Source organism: Rhinolophus sinicus, chromosome 3 (genome assembly GCF_057876585.1).
Source record: "Rhinolophus sinicus isolate RSI-liver-muscle chromosome 3, RSI-T2T, whole genome shotgun sequence".
In the NCBI taxonomy this organism is placed as follows: Eukaryota; Metazoa; Chordata; class Mammalia; order Chiroptera; family Rhinolophidae; genus Rhinolophus; species Rhinolophus sinicus.
In genome coordinates this window covers 108,988,754-109,009,244 of record NC_142503.1, presented here as the reverse complement: position 1 = coordinate 109,009,244, position 20,491 = coordinate 108,988,754, and the positions used below count along the sequence as shown (strand labels likewise).

General features: G+C 34.6%; 1 protein-coding gene across 4 annotated transcripts in view; it reads right to left on the bottom strand.

Annotated features, from left to right (window-relative positions):
* MDGA2 (MAM domain containing glycosylphosphatidylinositol anchor 2) overlaps nt 1-20,491 on the bottom strand; it is a 797,923-nt gene that overhangs the window by 179,178 nt on the left and 598,254 nt on the right. The window lies entirely within an intron of this gene.

Here is a 20,491-nt window from a genome sequence, read left to right as displayed (position 1 = left end):
GGGAACAGAAAAAGACTTGTTTGGGGACAAATCTAGAGGAAAGGAAAACCCAGAAAGAACTATACCAGAAAACTAACAGTAGTTCTCTCCGAGTGTGGGATTATTGGTAAATTTAATTTTATTTGCATATTTCCTTCATTTTCCACTCTTCTATAATATGTGCAATGCATAGTAACATACTACAGGCTCCAAGAAGCCCAGAGAAACTTAACATGCTAATGCAACCTATTTTTCAATGCTCATCTGATGAAAACTCCCCTTTTTAATGACACGAATGTGTAACTCTGGACATGGTGTTCTGGTCCACATAGTCAGAGAAACGCCTCTCCAGACTCACTCACTCTTATGGTTTCACCAGCTAGTGAACCTCAGTGCTCTTGAACAAGCAGTTTTTTTCCTAGGTTCAGCTTATTTTCCAGTACCCCCTGCCTACTCTATGTGTTGAGATTCAGTTCAAATGTTACTACTTTCATGATAACTTTGCCCGCCCCTATCCGAGGCTGAGTGGGTGTCTCATTTTTTTGGCCACTTACTATGCTGTAAACCCATTTAATCTGTGCCTGTGACTTTGCCCTGTATTTTCTCCCACATTTATATCCTTGACCAGACAGCTCCTTGAAAGCACAGAGTGTCCCATCTGTCTCTAAAGTCTGGTGCCCTGCTTTCCTGCTTAGCACGGCCCAGGAATCCAGAAAATCACTGAGGAAGGTAGGGAGGTAGAAAGGGAGAGAAAAGTAAGGAGGTAAATAACAATGAAGTGCAGTAATTGTACAGTTAGTAACCCATAAAGTAGCAGAATCTTCTGCAAAATATATTGTTTGTATACATTTCACGTGCAGTAGATCTTGAGATGTGTGGGGGTTTTTGAGAGTTCGACAGTCAAAAAAGGATTCTTACACTTTTCCTTTTCTTTTTCTTTTCATTGAAAAATTTGGATAGATATGCTGTAAATAAAATTAAAAAAACAAACAAAAAAAAAAAACAGAGGAACGAGCCAATTTAAGGACATGCCATTTATTTTTGTCATAATGGTTTTTATGCCCTTTCTTTAATCAACTGAACTATTCTTTTAGTCTCACAATGAAAACATCACATTAAGTAGAAAAATTTGAAATGTCTGCTTCTTGTAAGATCCACATTTATCCATAATATACTTGCTAGAAAAAAGTCCCTCCTGATAAAAACACTAAGATACATTTTCTGACATACAGTCTATACACCGTCCTTACTTTGATTTTTCTTATCTGCAGTGCTACTGTTAGAGACACTATAATCAGAAAAATTTGAAAAACATGATATGACACCAAAGTTTATCATTCCAAACATAAATAAACAGACAAGTAATTTGGACAAACTGGTTTTCTGTCAACTGTTCCGTTGTATCACAGACTGTAAAATAAAGCAAATACAGAAAATGAAAATGTTTTCATTTCTTCATTGAGAAGAAAGCTGAGGAAATTGAATGTTTAGTTTTTACTCAGAAAATGTCTGGCTTATTTTTCTTACTAAAAAGAATGCAGATTTTTCTTACTGAAAAGAATGCAGAGGGAGGCTAGTTCATCTGAACTATAGGAGGAAATATCCTGCTATCTCAGACAAAGACATCAGAATATGCTGATCATGGATTTATTGTTTTAAAATATATTAATATTTACAATGCACTTTAATAGTAGACAATTAAACTATACATATATATATATGTCTTTTAGTATAAAAATTGTAATAAACTAATAAGTAGAATTGTCTCAAGAAGGACAACCAAATTCATAATTTTAAGAATCCCAAAACAAGTATGGCACAGATTTAATTATACTTGAATTTTGAGTTAAAATAGTTTATAATATACTTGCATGTTCTAGAGTAGAATGTATATTTTGTATTTAAAACATAAACAAATCAAACTTCAGAAAAATCGTGTGCTTATGAAAGTGACCCCAACAAGTCAGATTCAAGAATTCTCATGCTGATCAGATATACATAAACACATGTAAAAGAATAAGACTTAAGTGAGAGAATGTGTAGATATAACTAATGAAAAGGAGCCAAATCTATTATATTTTTTAACCTTCAAAAACAACAGGTGAGTTAAAAAGTTTACTACAGGCTTGATGTGAGTTTCTTTCCTGGTGACCTACTGATTGAGATTCCAAGGTTAGCAATATCCTTATTTCAGATCCCATAGTATTAAAGGAAAGATATTTTATTACACGTAACTGTTTTCTCAGTGTCCGAGTCAGTAGTCTCAATCTGTTTTTTGCTAACACGTTAGCTTTGTAAGCATGAAACATACACATGCATATATTCAGAGTCTGAGGTTTTGAGATCACAAAATAATTTAACATGGAATTAAGAAATGAATAGTTTGCAATTGAACAACATCAATGGTGCATGACTAATGACTTCTCATAATGGAATATGGTCTTTCTGTAGCCCATACGATCCACCACCAAAAATCCTGCTATATTTTTTACCTCTTCTACAAGTGGAAAACCATAAACAGAGAACTATATGACTATTGAACTTAAGAAGGCTATGCAGACAAAACCTGATCACAGAATGGAAGAAGCAGGAGTACGAGAACTTATGATACCTGCGGTGCATTCAGACACTGGACACCAATTTTGGGATTAATTGCATCTGCCAGGTCCCGAAAGCAAGATGGAAGAGAGCAGGGTCTTTGAGTGCACACACTGTGACTGCCAGGGCTGCTGTGCTGAGGCTCTGGGACCCTGACCACTTTCCACGCAGGACTGGACTTTACAGGGTTCTGCCTGTCACGCCACCTCCTTTACTGGAAGCAGCTCTTCTCGCAGAGTGATGCCCCAGACTGGAGTTGTACCATGGTGTCTATGTGTTAAGGCTTTGGTGTTCATCAGCTTGATTTGTAGAAATAAAACTTTCAAATGTTTGGAAGAAAACATGCTGAAGATAAGTCATTGGTTCAGTGAAATTGTCAGCATGCTTGTAATTCCACACATTTCTCCTCCACTCAAGAAAGTATATTCAATGTGAGAATAATTGCATTACTGTAATGTATATTTTAAAACCTCCATACACTAATATTGGAAATATTCTAATCATCATGCACCTGACAGCTGATTTGAACACACCTCTAAGATTGGGAATAATTGTGTTAATACATGAAACTTATAAGAATGTGATGCTCTCTGGCCACTAGGAAATATTCATCTGATGATATAAGGCAAATATGAGAATTACCTTCAACTTAAAAATAATTCCAATCCAAATCCCCCAAATATTGTTTGAATAGGTTTAACCCCTTTTTTGAATGATGTGTCAATTAAAATATATAGTAAGGTGTGCTTGAAAGATATTCAAGGTGACAAAAGAAATCCAACTAGCTAAAGCCTCCTCACTTACTTAAGGACTTGCTGATACTCGTTTCCCTTTAGAAACCCAACCTGGTAACAAACAATGTTTGATAAAAGACAACACTCTACAGTGCATTTCTCATGAAAGGAATAAAGGTCGCCGATGTTGTTATTTTAAAATATACAGAACTTCCTTGAGCCGTATGTTAATATCATATAATAACATATTGCATTGCTACACTTCCTCTGTATTACCTTCCCACTTATAAATGAATTATTAAAATCTAATTCATGAATATCTATTTTTCCTCCTAAAAACAAAATCACCATTTCTGAATAAATCTTTCTTAAAAATCCTGTCATACTAACATTCAAATATCTTCAGTAACTCCCCATATTCCAGCACAGGCCTAAATCCCATTGTTTGTTTTCCATCTTACCTGCCAACTCTTATTAGTGCATAGCACTTCTGTGAAAAGCTCTCGACTCAGTTTAGACAGGTCTTTCCGTCTGCTCACCACACCTTGCTCACCCCCAACTCCTCATCTTTCTTCCTTCTCTGTAGGAATGACTTTGCCCTCATAATACACATCCAATGGTTCCCATTTTCAAGACCTGATTTAAGTTCTTTGTTCTAAGTCTTTCCTGATTTCTGAATCTTTTATTCATTCTCCACCTCTCAGAATTACAGTGTATCTGGTTTATTTTATACATGTTGTGACAAAATGTGCACTGCCTTACATACTAGTAGATAAAATGTCCTTAGGTCAGACTAGGTTTTAAATATTTCCTCAGTTGTTCCCACACCATGTGACATTTTACAGTATTTTAGAGTTACATAACAAGTTCTCGATTGATGGTGGGAACACCAATCCATGTTATGAAGCAAATAACCTCTGATTATCCAAGGCTTAATTATAAAGTATATGAATTTCACGATCATTTTTCACACATGAATTCTTTTCTATTTTTAATTTTTAAAAACACAAAAAATAGGTCTTTTATAATGTCAGTACTCCTACTAGAATTTAATTAGGAATGATACAGGGAGGTAAAATATTGGAAATATTTGGTAGTATTCAGTAATTTGTTCATACTACGACTTTCCTCTATTAGCAATAAAGAAAAGGCTATTTGGCGCTACAGTAGAATGTCCGTGTGGACCCACAGTCAACGACATATTATTTACAGTCTCGTGGTTAAGTCATATATGAAACAGGCACTTATTTTAAAACATGTACTCATGTCAGATGGTAAGCCTAATGTTTTTCTCCATGATATGAATAAGCATAAATACATCTCTTATCACACTTCTGTAAATATAAACTGCCTTTGTTTCTGTACTGATGCATTTTTTTTTTTTTTCACCGATTTACCTATCAGGGATGCTAATAAAACAAGGTTGACAATGTTTTACAAATCTAGCAAAAGAGCAGAAAGAAAGCACATTTTAAAAGCAAACATGAGGTTAAAATACCATGGCATTTGCATTTGGAAAATCTAAGGGGAAATGTACATGCATGCGTACACACACCTACACGATGCTTATTTTTTAAAGAGTTGTAGCAAATCTCATTACAGTGGTATTGTTAGTTGTTTGGAACATATGGGGAGAGGCAGAATCCTGGAGTGTAGCAACTCTGGAGGGTTTAGTATTGGAAGATGGAGGACATGCAGTGCCATTCAGTCAGGAAAACAGGTTTGGCAGGCAACAGTGGTAGCTGCTCCAACTTCCCTCTCCCAGCAGGTGTTGCTATGGCACAAGAATAGTCTCTGAGGGAGTCAACAGAACACAAAGTGTAAGATGAAAGAACAAAATAGAAAATCATTCTCTGAATGGCATGCATCTTTTCCCTGCTACACGAGCTACAAAGCCAGTTGCAGACACAGGGCCTATCTTGCAGCCTCAGGAACAGATAAGTGAATGGGACCTTAGGCTAAGGTTGCTTACGGAGCATTTGGTTAAGTTTAGTTTTCAACTATCTTGAATTGTTATGATCTTCACACTATTTCGTTTTGTAACTTAAGCTTATAATAACGTTTTCTAGAATCATTAAAATGAATCTGTATCAACAAGAGAATTTTCTATTAACCTCTTTGGGAAAAGATACGAAAGCATATCTTTTTTTTTTTTTTTTCTTTCTGTTTTTAACCTCCCTTGCCTGACTTACTGTGTGTGTTTCTCATGCACTGAAATATATAAATGAATGATGGTCACTGAATAAGCATATAAAGTCTAATATGTGGAAACTTTTTTACTGAAACAACTAAATTTGAAAAAAGAACAATAACAAAAAGAACAAAAAAAAAAAAAAAAAAGAAAAGAAAAGGAAAGAAGCCAGATAGTTCTGCCTGATAGTGTCTCAAATTACATTCCTAGTTTAGCAAGCTAGGAATCTGGCAATAGGCAAAAATGCTTAAAATTGGGGGCAAGAGAGATAAATTAGGCCATTCACTACCCTCAAATATTACACTATGCATCATGGAAACTGATAAATAGGGAGGCTTCTTAGTAACTGGTTAATTGCTTATAATTATTGTTTAAATCCGGGACCTTTTTTAATACACATGGCGAGTTTGGAATGGTTGTAATTATGCAAGATTATAAATTTGAAATGGGCCCAGGGTCCAATCCCTGGTTATCTTATGTTTTCTCATCAGCAAATAAGGCTAATGAAAAGGAGAATTTAAAGATGGAATGGTATAATGCACATTAGAACGTTCTGTAAGCTGTAAAGTACTTTGAAATGTGTAATATATATTTGTAAAGACCTAGGCTCAGGTCCAGCAGCCTAGATTCAGATCCTAGCTCCACTCCACTACTAACCGCGTGACCTTAGGAAAGTTATCTAACCTATATCTGTCAGTTTACTCTAAGTGAGCATAATCGTAACTACTTCAGATTTTTTAGGATTAAAGAGTCTAGTATACATAAAATCTTGAGCACAAGGTCTAGCATGTAGTAAACACAATATATGTTAGTTAATGTTTTCTCATCAATGCTTTTTATTAGTATGATATCAATGATTGTATTTTATTGTTATTCATATATTTCTATATTAAGGGCAAAGATCTTGTTTCATTCATACTTATGATGTCTCAGGTACTGAATATGGATACACATAAGGTCAAAGAAATATTTTATAGGTAATATATGTGTATGTTATTAATATACAGAGGTTGCCAAAAAAATGTATATACATTTTAAGAAAGAAAAACAGTATTAAAATTGTAATACTCAATATATACTGATAACAAAAGATGAATACAAGTCACATTTGACTTCTGCAATTACAAGAGGTGCTCAAAGTGGTTACCATCAGTGGTTACCAGATACTTCTGATTACGGCAAATTACTGCTTGAGCAACATTGACCAAAGTGTCCACTTGTATACATTTTTTTGGCACCCCTGTATATAAATAAATTTCATTGCCATTGTCAGTTGTCTTGGAGACATGTATGCATTTCAGATGAGGAAACTATTTGAAGAAGATAATATTTTGGAAAGGACAGGAATGAACCTTTTAAATCTGAATAGTCAGAGACATCCCCCTATGCCATCGAAGGAAAGAGGTTGTAGATTTCTGCTTTTAGACCTAATAATTTAATTGGTGTGTTTGGATATTATCATAAAATGCCACATAATACAGATATCCCAGCTGTCATTCTAGTTCTTTGAGGTCGTAAGGTTTGTACATTCCTAAATATAGCTGTCCCTCCCTTATGAGGAGGACAAAATGTCAGTGCTGTCCATTTTCACAAAGGTCAAGGAATTGCCATGAAAACCAGGGACTGGTAAGTTAAAAGAAAGGAGCTGTCTGATCATGATAATTATGTGATCGCTTTCAAGCAGATGAAGGAATTCTAAATTAAAAAGAGGATAAAGTATAAATTATATATCCAATGCATTTTATGAAAGTATAGCCAAAGAAAAATGCTTTAAAGAAATCCACAATTTATTTTACTTTCTAGAGCAACTGTGGTCACAGTGGTAAACCTTCAATGCAGAATAGTTAGAAAAATCAATTTACTTCTATAATAAAAAGGCCGTTTGTCTCCTGGTAGAATCCATGTGACATTGTTAGGCCTCTTATAAATGATCACACTGGACAATGCGTGTGGTTTACAAATTCCCTAATTACACCTTTTATTGTGTATCGCTGAATGTGCCTTGTCCTGTGGAAACAGACACTACCGCCATTTTAATAAACATTTTGACATAAAATGAAGCTGGCTCTTTCAAGCTTTGTCAAGAGCAAAATGAAACAACCAGTGAACACAATGTTCCATCAACAGATCAGGGGCACATGTTCTTTAGAGCAAATGAGGTTTAATTAACAGATCCGTTAGCAGATAACTGGTCAATTAAAAAATAGGAGGAAGGTTTTCTTCTAACACATGAAGACTTTATTAACAAATATTCTACCAATGCATGAGTACATTTTATGATCCATTCTGTCAGTCTGTAGAAGTATAGAATGCTACAATAAAAATATGGGCCTAATTTTAAAACCGCATAAAAACTCATAATGTCATTGATTGGAATGTCACATAACTCATTCTGAGCTAATATGTGCCTGTGAATAGAGTTTAGTACCACTTTATTAATATGGCTTTACGTTGCATTTTATTCCTAAGCAAGAATATTTCCGTTTAAATGTCAACTAAATATATTTTGTTTACAAGTATAATTTAGACAGACTTGGTAAAAGTGAACTACTTATGTTTCATTTATAGTGGACTGTAATTCATACTAAATGCATTTTAGATGCAGACATTTGAACTGCTTGTCATTTTATCATTTCTATTTCCCATATTTAAATTACCACTATATTTCATATTGTGCATTAAACCTTTTTTTTTAAGTGCAATGATATGCTTCTCATTTCACATCTTTTTTAATCTAGTCATTTTTTACTGATAGGACATTTCTAAAATTTGGGCAATGCTGATTTATTTACCTGTAATGGACTCGAGAAGAGTACGATGTCCTTCATTCTTCCCTTCCCCGGCAAATCATTGTCATGTCCCCTTTTCTAAAACTTTAAGTTCTGATCCTAAGCTGCCTCTTAGGCTGACTTTCCTCCAATAGGACTTCCCAGGTACAATTCCTTAGTTAAAGAGGTCAGAAGGCAGACGCAATATGATTTGAGGTTTCTGAGATAGATTCACGCGTCAAAATTACATTTCTCACAGTCTATCTCTGGAGCCTGAAATTTCATTACTTGTGTTCATCCCAAAGGAGAGGCTGTGTTTTCTATAAAGAACCTGGGTTCTGCAGCCAGAATTGACCTATGGTCAACACTTTACTTCACTATTTAGAAACTGTGAGGCCTAGTAAAGCGACTTATGATTTTCAAAGCTCAAGTTTTTCATCTGTAGAATGGGTATAATCACAAAAGTATATACTTCAGATGGTATTCTGAGGATTCAAAAAAGAACTCATTGTAAAAGTGTTTAATCCAGCAACTAGAATGCAATAAACAACCCCAAATATTTTAGATTATTATTATTTTTTATTTATTTATTATTATTACTTTTTTGTAAAACGGAATTCAATGTGATATGTTCTGTAATTTACTTGGAAATGCTTCAGCATATGGTAATGTGTTGTTTCTTAAATTGGATTTGGTTATATATGTGGGCTCACTAGTTAAGCTGCATGCTTACAATGTATGCATTTTTCTATGTTTTTGTTATGCTGCTATAAAAGTTTTTATAAATAAATGTACTTCACCATAGACAATGTGATGTACATTTTTGTGCTGTAAGTTTTAATGTATATTCTAGCGTTACTGTCAATATTTACATTATGCAACTCAGGAGTACACACCGCAAATGTAGTTAGGTAGCATATTAAAGACCCAAACCTTGGGTTCACTCTGCTCAGGAAGCTAGGGCAAGACAAGTATCATGTTTAGCTGCACTAGAGGATTTTTAACTTAGCATAACATTAAAAGTGGTCTTCTTTAATTAAATGAATATTGTTCAAGCTATGTGCCTAGGGTTAGAAAAGGGTAAGACTTTGCCCCACTTTCCTGAGACTGGCAAACAGGATCTACCATCCTAAAAGTTTTTGAAGTGTTGTTCTTGGACTAAGGGACAATGCTGTGCCTGCCTTTGAAAGAGAATACAGGTCACATGATTCAACTAGAATGTTACCTGAATCCCTTTTAAAGTATTTTAACACCTACCTTTAGTGATTCTTTCATGGAAGACCCTTGTCAAAGGGTGTAACTAAATATCAGAATCACCTGAGATAGTAAAGGGAACTACCCATTTAGTGTAAGATAATATAACATTTTACAGCATGCTGCAAACTCTTAAATTGGATTTGCAATCTGAGATTCTAAGCTTAGGTCAGAGTGTAGCTGTAGAAAGTGAACAAGTAACAAAGCTTTTGGGCTCCATTTCTCTCTCTGTAAAACGAAAGGTACTAAGTAATCTATAAATGTCCTCAATATTTAAAAACTATGTCAATAATTGCGACATTTAGAAATCTTTTAAAATTTTTTTACAAAATATAAATGTGGGGACCTGCCCCAATAATCTTTTATTTTAAAAAATAGATATTCAGATTCATAAATTTTCCAAAATAAACATTGCCACCAAAATCCCAAATACAATGATTTTCTAAATTTATTTAATCTCTTTCTTAACCTCATTGAGATCCCACAATGAAGGATAAAAAATTAAGACTCTGAAAATTAATGAGGCTCTTTTAAAATTAAGATGTATTCATTTGTAAACAGATTGGGGGTGGGGGTTTGCAATAATGGTAGTTCTCAATTACATTTTGGAGCTTTTGAAAGAAATAGCTTTGATTTAAGACATTCCAAATTGTAAGATGCAACCTAAATATTACAAACAAATTAAATCCCTATAAGAATTGTTCAATTTAATGCCAGGAAATCCAGGACTCCAGACCTTTGGCTAGCACATAGAACAAAATGGTATTTAAACTGTCAGTCTATGGGCCCAGTCTCCATGGATACGTCTATTCATTTTTCTGTTTCTCAATTAATAATGATAGATTGGTAGTGTCATCTCTGAACGCAAAAATCTGAAGTGTTTAATTACATAAGTACTGTGTTTCCCGAAAATAAGACCTAGCCGGATAATCAGCTCTAACGCATTTTTTGGAGCAAAAATTAATGTAAGACTTAGTCTTATTTTACTATAATATAAGACCAGGTCTTATATAATATAATAATATAAGGCCGGGCCTAATATAATATGATATAATACCGGGTCTTATATTAATTTTTGCTCCAAAAAACACATTAGAGCTGATTGTCCAGCTAGGTCTTATTTTCAGGGAAACATAGTAGTAAGTATAATAGCACTTCCCACACTTCTATCTTTTCCTCTAGTCAAAAAATCCAGAGTAAATTCTGATATTATGGCTTTAAACAATATATCCTAATTTATAATCCATTCTTAACTCTAAATTTGATGGAGACATGTATCCTTCATCAGTGAATGAATACATTTGTCACAAGTCTTTCTTTGACTCTAAACTATTGCTGGTTATTATAATTTTAAATGCAAATTATGGAACTAACTAATGGTATTCATTCCTCATTAGGTTAGAGAAAGCTATACTCAGTCATTTAAAATTCAAATAGTTCCTATATCCCCATTGCTTGCATTTATAAAAAGATGAAGGGTAGAGGAAGCACAAATTGGGTATTCTTTCCTATTTCTCCTTGACCTGTTCTTATCTTAATGTGATCTAGGAATTTCAAAAAGTGTTTAACTGTGCCAGGTGAAAGATATCCTCAACACATGACCCAGAAATTAGATAATATCTAATTAACTGCTGTTAAACTACAATTTCTAAGGTAGGAACTTTGTTGTAATATTTTGGGGAAAAGTTGGGTATTTGAAGATGATAATTGGAGGAAAATTGTAAATCTGATGCTATTTCTATAATTATAGATTCAATTTTATGTGAGAAAAAATACAGGAAGTTTTCTATTGGATATCCTCCTGTCACACACAAATCAAGGATCTCTTTTTTCTTGATTCCATTGACAACTCTTTTTTTCATTTTTTTCATGGTATCTGTTTTTTTTTTCCACCGTCTCCTTGGATATTTTTCTTTGCTTCATATTCTCTTCTGGAATAAGCTCATTCACATGTAATTAATGCAATCGCTTGTGAAGTCCATGTTTCACTTTTGACCTTTCTCCTAGTCATTAAACCCAATTTTCTCATTGGTCACCCAAAACAAAAGGGTGTTTTACAAGCCCTCAACTACAACTAATCCCAAATCGGTATTTCCTCTCATTCCTCTTCCACAACTTCAAATCTCTCACTCAGAATGTGGCATTACCATATTCTAAACAACCTAGGTATTATAACATTTTGGAATGAGAAAAGCACAGCATACTTTGAAAGAGATTGAAGAACTCATCTAAGCAAATGGTTTTCAACTATGTGTTTTTAACACTGTATGCACACACATATGTGTGTGTATTCAAGTCAGCATATGTTGTTCAAGTATAATCTTGCAAAGAAGTCCTATATATAAGAGAGATATGTGTTTAGCTCTGATTGAAGTTGGAAGAGGGGCAAGGGGGTAAAATTCTCAACTTGATTATTTACTTTCCTCCAGCAGTTCAGTGGTCTTTAAGAATATTTAAAAAAACAAAAAAAGTCCCTAGTTATCATTGAAATAACATTTGGAAACCGGTTGCCTGGCTGATCCCTTTATTCCATGAATGAAAAGTTTTGAAGTGTAGACAGACCCAAGGTCATAAAACTATTTGTGGTAAACTTGGGAGTGTACTGAACTCCAGGGCTCCACCCCACAAAGGTGCCTGACATCAGTGAGACACTCTCTTAAAATGACTCAAGAGCATAGGTCACTGACTTAGTTGGCCCTTAATAGCAGAGGTTGTGAGTTCTCAGCATCTCATCTGATGCCTATCAATCTCTTCAGCTAAATGCATAGTTTCCCTCCCCAAACACACACTCTAACCTGTACACTTTTTTTTTTTTTGCTTATTTTATTTTTTCCCCCATTCTATTTCCTCAAACTCTTCCTTAAAAACGTTCCAGAGCTGTAGTGGAGAGGCAAGGAATCTAAGAAGCAAAGAGGTCAGCTAACTTCTCAGATGAAGTTCATGAGTGAGTCTCACGCTTTTCCTATTAGCTAAGCGCTCTGTGTCTTTTCCTCTCTCACCTGACATATCCATAAAGCATTGCTTATTCCCACTGCTGTAGTTCCTAATAAAATGTTTCTGCCTTGTCTCTCACATTATCTCTAAATGACTCACTGAACACCGACTCACATCGCAAACAAAGGTGGTCTACACTGTTGGCGAAAGAGAAGAAAATTTTTCTTTGCCTAGTTGATTGATTATGAAGTCTCCAGAATGTCTTCTGAAACTCTTTTTCATTTCTCCACCATTCTTCCTCTGATTTTCTCTTTTTGGAACTCTGCAGATCCATCCCATAAAAAGGCCCCCCAAAACACCAATCTGATCATACTCCTCCCTTGATAACATTCTTTGGTCATTCTTCATTATGTTAGTGAGATGTAACTACATTCACTTTTTTTTTTTTTTTCCTAAAATCTAGTGCCACATAATTCTCAATCTTAATCCAACTCAGATGCTACCTGCCCTATGGAACTCTTGTTGACCAGATTCAATAATTCCATCCTGTACGCTTCGATATCACTCTGAGTTTATAAAGCAAATACTAGACTTTATCTGTTAGTAAAGTTTTTCAAGTGTATTCTAACTGGATATAAAATCCATTATGAATTACATCCTATACTTTTTCACTTCTTCCTATATCCTCTTTCATGTAGTGGCTGTTGAATAAATACTTTTTGAATTGAGTGTGCACTATATGTCATGAATAAATCCCAGGACTATGGGTAACAGTTATACTAATTTCTCTTTGTTATATAAGAACACTTGGTATGATTCTTACTTCATTGTCAGGTAACATTGCCTCTCAATTTTACATTTCCATGCTTCAATCTTCCTCCACTAAGGACAATTTCTTTAGGACTGAGAGCTTGTGAAATAAAGATGAGGTATACCAAATGAAAGGGAAAAAACATCAATGATGTAAGCTGTAAATACTGTGTTTATTTCTCGTGTTGGATTTCCTATTTTCATTCAGAAAACTTCCGAGGTCTCAGGAGGTCTTTGCAAACTGCTCCTAGCTGATCCATCATAACTTTACTTTGTGTAATGTTAGCAATTTCTCTCTTAGGTCATTTGCACATCCTTATATGGCACTTGGTAAGTCTTCTGAAAGTATCTTTACCCTAAACATATTCGAGCATGGATTTCTGACTATCTGAATGGCCGATATCAAAGGCAGGAGAGAACTGAACATAAGCTCTAAACCCCACAATCTCCATCAATGTTCCCTAAGGCTAAGTGATAACAATAATAATAACACCAATAATAACATTGGATGTGGACAACTGACATTTTCTCAAACTTCCTCAGTGTGAGTATAAACACCTTAAGAAAACAGCTATTTTTCTTTTATTATTTAACCTGAATAAAAACCACATGACTTATTCAAACACATATTCTGGACAAGTCCGCTCTCCATGCCCAACATTTCCAGATTATTGCATTTACAGGTGTCCTTTGTAGAAAACCTCCATCAGCCAATGAATAATGCAAGACTAACATGCATGAGCAGAAGAAATCATTACAAATTATTCAATAATTTTTAAAATAAAAACATTTAAGGACTAAAACCTATTTTCAAATAGGCAATATTAAGCATAAACTATTGGTAAACTTTTATGTACTTAACTATGAATTTATATAACCGTGCCTACCACAAATGCTAAAGGTTAATACTATGCTTTACTGAAAGCACAAATGAAAGGAATTGGGTATTTCTACAAGTATGCAAAGCCCAATATTTCCTAAGGGATGTATTGTGTACATGGTTAATAAAAACAGTACAAGTATTTCGCAGTTCACTGTCTCTCTGGGAAATTTACTAAGCACAATAGCAATTTAAGGCTCTAAGTACCATAGTAAAGATATCTACTAGCCACGTTTGGTTCAGGTCTCAATGCTGTAAGAGGAAAGCCTATGTAAAGAAAGTGGGAAAAGCTGTACAAGTTATAATTCACTATTTTTTTTCACAGTGACAGTCTCCCTACTGACACACTGCGAAAAACAGTATGCTTCTTCCTGGCCCACATCTAGGACAAATAAGAACAAGAATAAGAACAAGAATCAACTGAGAGAGAAGTTTCAACACTTAGAGTAAATTCAATCTCTCTGGACTAGTTCTGCCTGAAGCCAGTATAAAAAGTAGCCCATCAGCTATTCAGAAAAGAAGAAAATAACTCCATAATCGGGAGACTCTAAAGTTCAGAATATATCTCATTTTTAAGTTGTGTTTTTTTCATTGTCTCCTCAGCCGTTCAATTTAAATGTAGATATACAAACAGATATAAAAGATAGATGAAAGAGGTCACAAACGGAATAGAGATAACAACAGAAAATCTTATATGTTAGGAATGAGACTTTAGCAATTGCAAAGTAATCTCAAGAATCCTTGCAGCTTAATTCTAGAACTTAGATCACCCTCGCAGACAATGATCAGTTTAACAAGGGACCCAATAAAAATACATACATAAGTGAGGAATAAGAAAAACTGAGATTTTTGCCTCTATCTATAGAAAATATATTGTTTGTATAGACAACAGTTATGTGTGGGTTTACCTTAAATTCCTAGTTTAGTCCACAGAGTTCAGAATTGTTTACTTTATTTCTTAGTAGGGTTTCAAAAGTCTGCGTTAGAGATCAGCACACTATGGCCTGTAGGAAAAATACGGCCCATCACCTGTTTTCATAATTGAAGTTTTATTGGACACAGCCAGGCCCATTCATTTTATTGTCTGTGGCAGCTTTCCTACTATAATAGCCAAGTGAGAATAGTTGTGACAGTACCACATTGCCTGCAAAGCCAAAAATATTTGCTATTTGGCCCTTTTACAGAAAATGATGGCTGACACTTGTTTTCCATCATTAATTTGGAGATCATGGATTCAAACTCACAATTCTGGAGTCAAGGAATAAAATTAATTTTCTTATGTGCAGTAACTCAAGAACCAATCACATAACTTTTTATTGCATGTAAGCTTCCTCTGTTCAAAGTATTGCCAGGGCTTACATGTTAGTCTTATTTATGACTTCCTCTTACATGAAACAACAGATCATTCACTATAGTGATTCTATAGACTTCACTTTTAATCAGCAAAATTTCATGAGTTACTATTCTTTGTTAACTAGAAAAGGTCAAAGAAGTACATCCAATGAAGAGGGCATTATCACTTTCCTTTTGCCCTCCTGCTCATGAACAATTCTTAGTGGTCGTGTGCCACAGCCATACATTAGCAAGAACTTTTATTTCACAGGTGTGAATACTTGTACAGACATTTGTTAACTAACATGATTATAGTAACCAGTCAGGTAGTCTATCAGCAGCAAAGCTAAAATTTCAAAGTAATTTTCTCAATTGGTCACCTCTGTGCACCTGTGCATAGCTTATGTTGATGCTTCTGGTTTGATCCGCTAATTCTTGCTCGATTTTCTGCTATAAAAAATGCCCATGTACTCTAACAAGGGAGGAAAAATCATTAAATCGGTATCAAGTCTGCTTATATTTGTCCAGATGACTCATCACAGAAATTCCACAGATCACATCTCACTGTTTACATTTTCTAGACATGATGCAGAGACTTCTGAGTTTACTGTAACCCTACAAGTTTGTGAGGTCACAGAAAGGAATACACCTAAGCTAACAAGCACCCAAAGACTTGACGGTGGAGCAACACTGGAGGCAGCAGTGGGATATTTTTCAACAAGCGTCGAAAATTTAAAAAGTCTATAATAGTTCTATTTATGTAAATGAATAACAACCAAGTGACAATATTTTAAGGGTTGGTATTAACTGTAGCCAAAATTTTAGGCTGAAATTCATATGCATTTTTTTTCAGCAAGTATGTAAAGAATTTTCCTTTTACAAAATTGAATTGTAACAATTAAAATTCCAGCATATTTAATTTTTAATTGATAAATTCACTACAAAGTGTTTTTTAAGTGACCTGCAGTCTAGCCAGATAAAGTATAGTAATGATAATGATACAATTGAAATAGACCACTATAACTTGCCTATGTTAATATTAATTAATAATAATCCTACAGGAAAAGCAAGAAATAAAGAATCAATAATATTTCTGGGGCTTTCTTCATCCTGTATATTTTGTGAAATGCACCCTCCCTCCACTGTCACAGTGCTACTTTCAACAAGTTTTCACTCAAATGTCATTTATCAGTGAAACTTTCCTGTGCCCATATTGCCAGAAGCATTCACAATTCCTACAGAAGTCTAACGACATGTTAAGAACAGCTTCCATACCACTACATATTGTTTCTAATTTCTAAGTCATCTGACATTAAGTAATTTGACAACTTAGATCATAAGCTCCTTTAGGGCAGGCCCATTTGTCTATCACCATATGACATAGAGCCAGATACCAATCAGTAACTGTGGGGATAGAACCAGGAGTGCAGTTTCCAGGCTCTGGGCTTCACGTGGAAAGGTGCTGGCTCAGGTAGTAAATGGCCATCAACTGTGATTGGATGGCCATCAGCTGTGGCTAGTTGGCCGTCAGCTGTAACCAATGAGCCACTGTCCACTAATATAACTGCTGTGGTTATGCTAACAGAACATGGAGGCTAGCAAGAAGATGGTGGCTGAGCTAGCAAGCACGGATTGCAGTTAGCAAGGCAGATTGCAGCTAGCAAGTGAGGTTGGTTGGCAGAGCGAAGTGGACGGCAGGTTGTGGATAGTGTGGCTCCTGCTTCCTGTGTCTCCAACCCAGCTGCCAGCGAGATTATAGTGGTATGACTCTAGTATCTATGGCTCCGTGGGTGTTCCTTTTTGGCCTCACCATGTCCTGCATTCTTATGTGGGGAGCGGTAGCTGAGACACCGCCTGACACCAGCATGACAGTAATGCAGTAAAAGAATCTACAAGGCAGATAAATTTTAAATTGACAAGACAACAAATGCTCATAATAAAACAATTTGGATGTTTATAGAATTGGGAGGAAAAAAGTTTCTAATGTTGAATTAATGTGAAAGTAGGACTAAATCTATCATCATCTATAGCATAGTTTCTATTATTCAATCAAATGCATGAGGCAAACTCCAAAATTCATATAGCCTATCTCTTCAAAGTTTTTTTTTTCTAAAATTAAATCAGACTTTTTAAAAAACTAATAATTATGTAAACTCTGATTTATCTTCCTGATATATTTTATATTTCAATTTAAAGTCCTCAAAAATATGTCTAGAGATGTGACTGTCATTTAAAAAATGGTTTTATAGATGATGTAGTACAGATTTATACACTTGAAATCTATGTAATTTTACTAAGTATTGTCACCCCAATAAATTTTAATTAAAAAAATGCTGAGGGATATAAATGATAAACGTCTAAGTTTTTTGTGCACCTGAAACTAATAAAAAAAATTACAGTAGATATATATGAAAATTAAGAATAGAATTGTTGGTAATATCAAATTATTTACCAATAAAATTATCTTTTATTCTCCAAAAAAAAAAAAAAATGCTACAATTCCTTTATAATGCAAAAAACAAGTACCTAAATATAAACAAATAAAAATTTCAATTAAAAAATTAACCAAAAATGTGGTTTTCAAACTGTATTAGGCAAAAGTGCCTTTTGGTATCTCAACCTCATTTTAATAAGTTTCATATATGTCTTTTAAAACACAGTAATAATTAAGAATCAATGTAAGATTTTGTATGAAAAACAAAAGGTTCACAAAAAAATGTTAGTGTTTACAATGGCACCCTAAAATAGCCTGCATTTAACAGAAAGAAAATGTGTAACCTATAAGAAAATCTCTGACCACTTGGTCGATTCTAACTTCCCTAAGATAGTAATACTATAACCAGCAAGACCCAAAATTTAAGAGTTCACCACATATTTACTTGTGTCTTAACAGTAGTGTCCTTTTTGACTTCACTCACCCAATTTATGGGAATTTCCTATGAATCCTATCTGGTTCATAGATTTAATTTAGTCCAATATTTTTCTCCACGCTATAGCTTGTTCATTCTCATTGTTCAAACTCTATGCCCAGGAGTATCTCTGTACTTCATATCCAAGCACTACTTTAAGTGTAGTCTTCTACTGTGTGGTGATAAAAATAATTTTTAGTGATAGCAATTAAATCAGGCAATCTCAGACCTACAGAGCTTTATACTGTACTTTAGTATTCCACTCTACTGTAAGCAAAATGGAACATCAAAGGCACTTTCAGCATGAAGATAGAATATGTGATCACCCTCAGTGACTCATCCTTTGGGTTAAAAGTCATCTTCTCCAGGCCTTCCTATCAAAATACAATTCCCTGCACAGGCCAACCCCCAGGGCTTGCCACCTGTGCAGCCACTCTAATGATGTTATGCTTGGTTGAATGCTTTCATGTTACCATAGTGAAATTCTTAGCAAGTTCTGAATGCAGGACATCCTTTTATATTTTCACTGGACACCACAAATTATGGAGCTAGTCCTGTTCCTGAGAGTGATAACATATTAAATCATAGTATAAATTGGTCTACTGAATAACTTCTTAAAGTCAGTAGGGAATTACAAGTGCAGGAAGAATACATCAAATGCCTATCTTGCAGAGGTAATAGAAGGAGGAAAGAAAACCTAAGAAAAAAAGCTATGTGCACAACTTAGCCCATCTCTTTATTTAATAATTCTTTATGGAATATGTTCTAAGTGCCATGTATTGTTCCAGACGCTGAGATTACAACAATGAACCATAAAGTCCCAGACTACATGGAGCTTTCACTCTAAGAGGGAGACAGACAACAATCAAGTCTGCCTGTGGTAGGGCTGGGGAGAGGGTGGGATGAGGTGGGGGGATGGGGTGTGTAGCAAAGGGTGTTTAAAGGAGGACTTAACATATCTACTTTATCTCCAGTATCATTACCTTTGGTAAGCAGACAAAATGATAACTTAAGAAACGTTAATTGCTATAAGTAAACTTCTATTACTGAGAGGCATTCCGTGAGTATTTTTTTGCTTTTCTGATTATCTTTTGGCATTTAACTTTTAAGATATTTGGAAATTTAATGAATCAATGTTGGTTATCTTCTCAATTTTGTCACTTACAACATAGAGTTTCAAATAGACAATATCACTAGTGTATTTAGACATGAATGTTAGGGCTTATTTCATGATTAATTACATAATGCTCCTTTCACTCTCCACTCTGTATTCCTTCTTATGTCTAAGTTTAACTGTATATTAACTGTGCTCCCATCAGACAAGCCTGCTTAGATAGGAGCATGAATTCTTTGGACCTGGGTTTGTGTCATTGGTTCTGAAAAAGAAACAAGCTAATAAAACCAGGCACACAACCAAACAAAGCAATGCTACAATTAAGTGTAGATCAATTCTGGAAAAGCGTCCCTCATAAATAAGGGCAAATGATCCTGGATCTTACAAAATAGTTCTTACTGTTATGGGAAATATCATATGTGGGATGTTACCCATCACACTGTTGTAGGCAATTGATATTTGTTGACTAAATAAATACACAAATAAATGACTGACTGAGCATATCGATAGCTTTCCATTAGATATCCTAAAATGAGTCCATCTCCTAGCACTAGGACCAATTTTGAAACATAGGTTAGATAAAAAATAGCTGTTTATCTAGAAAAGGATATCTGTCAAAAAATAGTTTTCATCACCCTAACTTTTACATTAATTGTTGCTGATAAAAATTGAATCTCCCTTAGGAATAATGAAGAATGCTGAAAAGTAAGCATGATTGGTCAGCCTGAAGTATGGACCTATATTCCATAAGGAGTAAAATCAATCTAGTGTGCACTGCAGTTTGGAATCCTGAGAAGACAAACTCATAGGTCAATCTGTTAACATACAAGAGTCAAAATGCTGACTGACTGAAAAGGAAAAGTGGAGTATTTAAATTTCCTCAAAACAGCGTACGTCTGCTAACTACATTTCTGTTCTGTTTTTTCCAACACATATAATTCACCCTAGGACTATATGAAAATCATACAATTCAACCTAGTAACAAGCT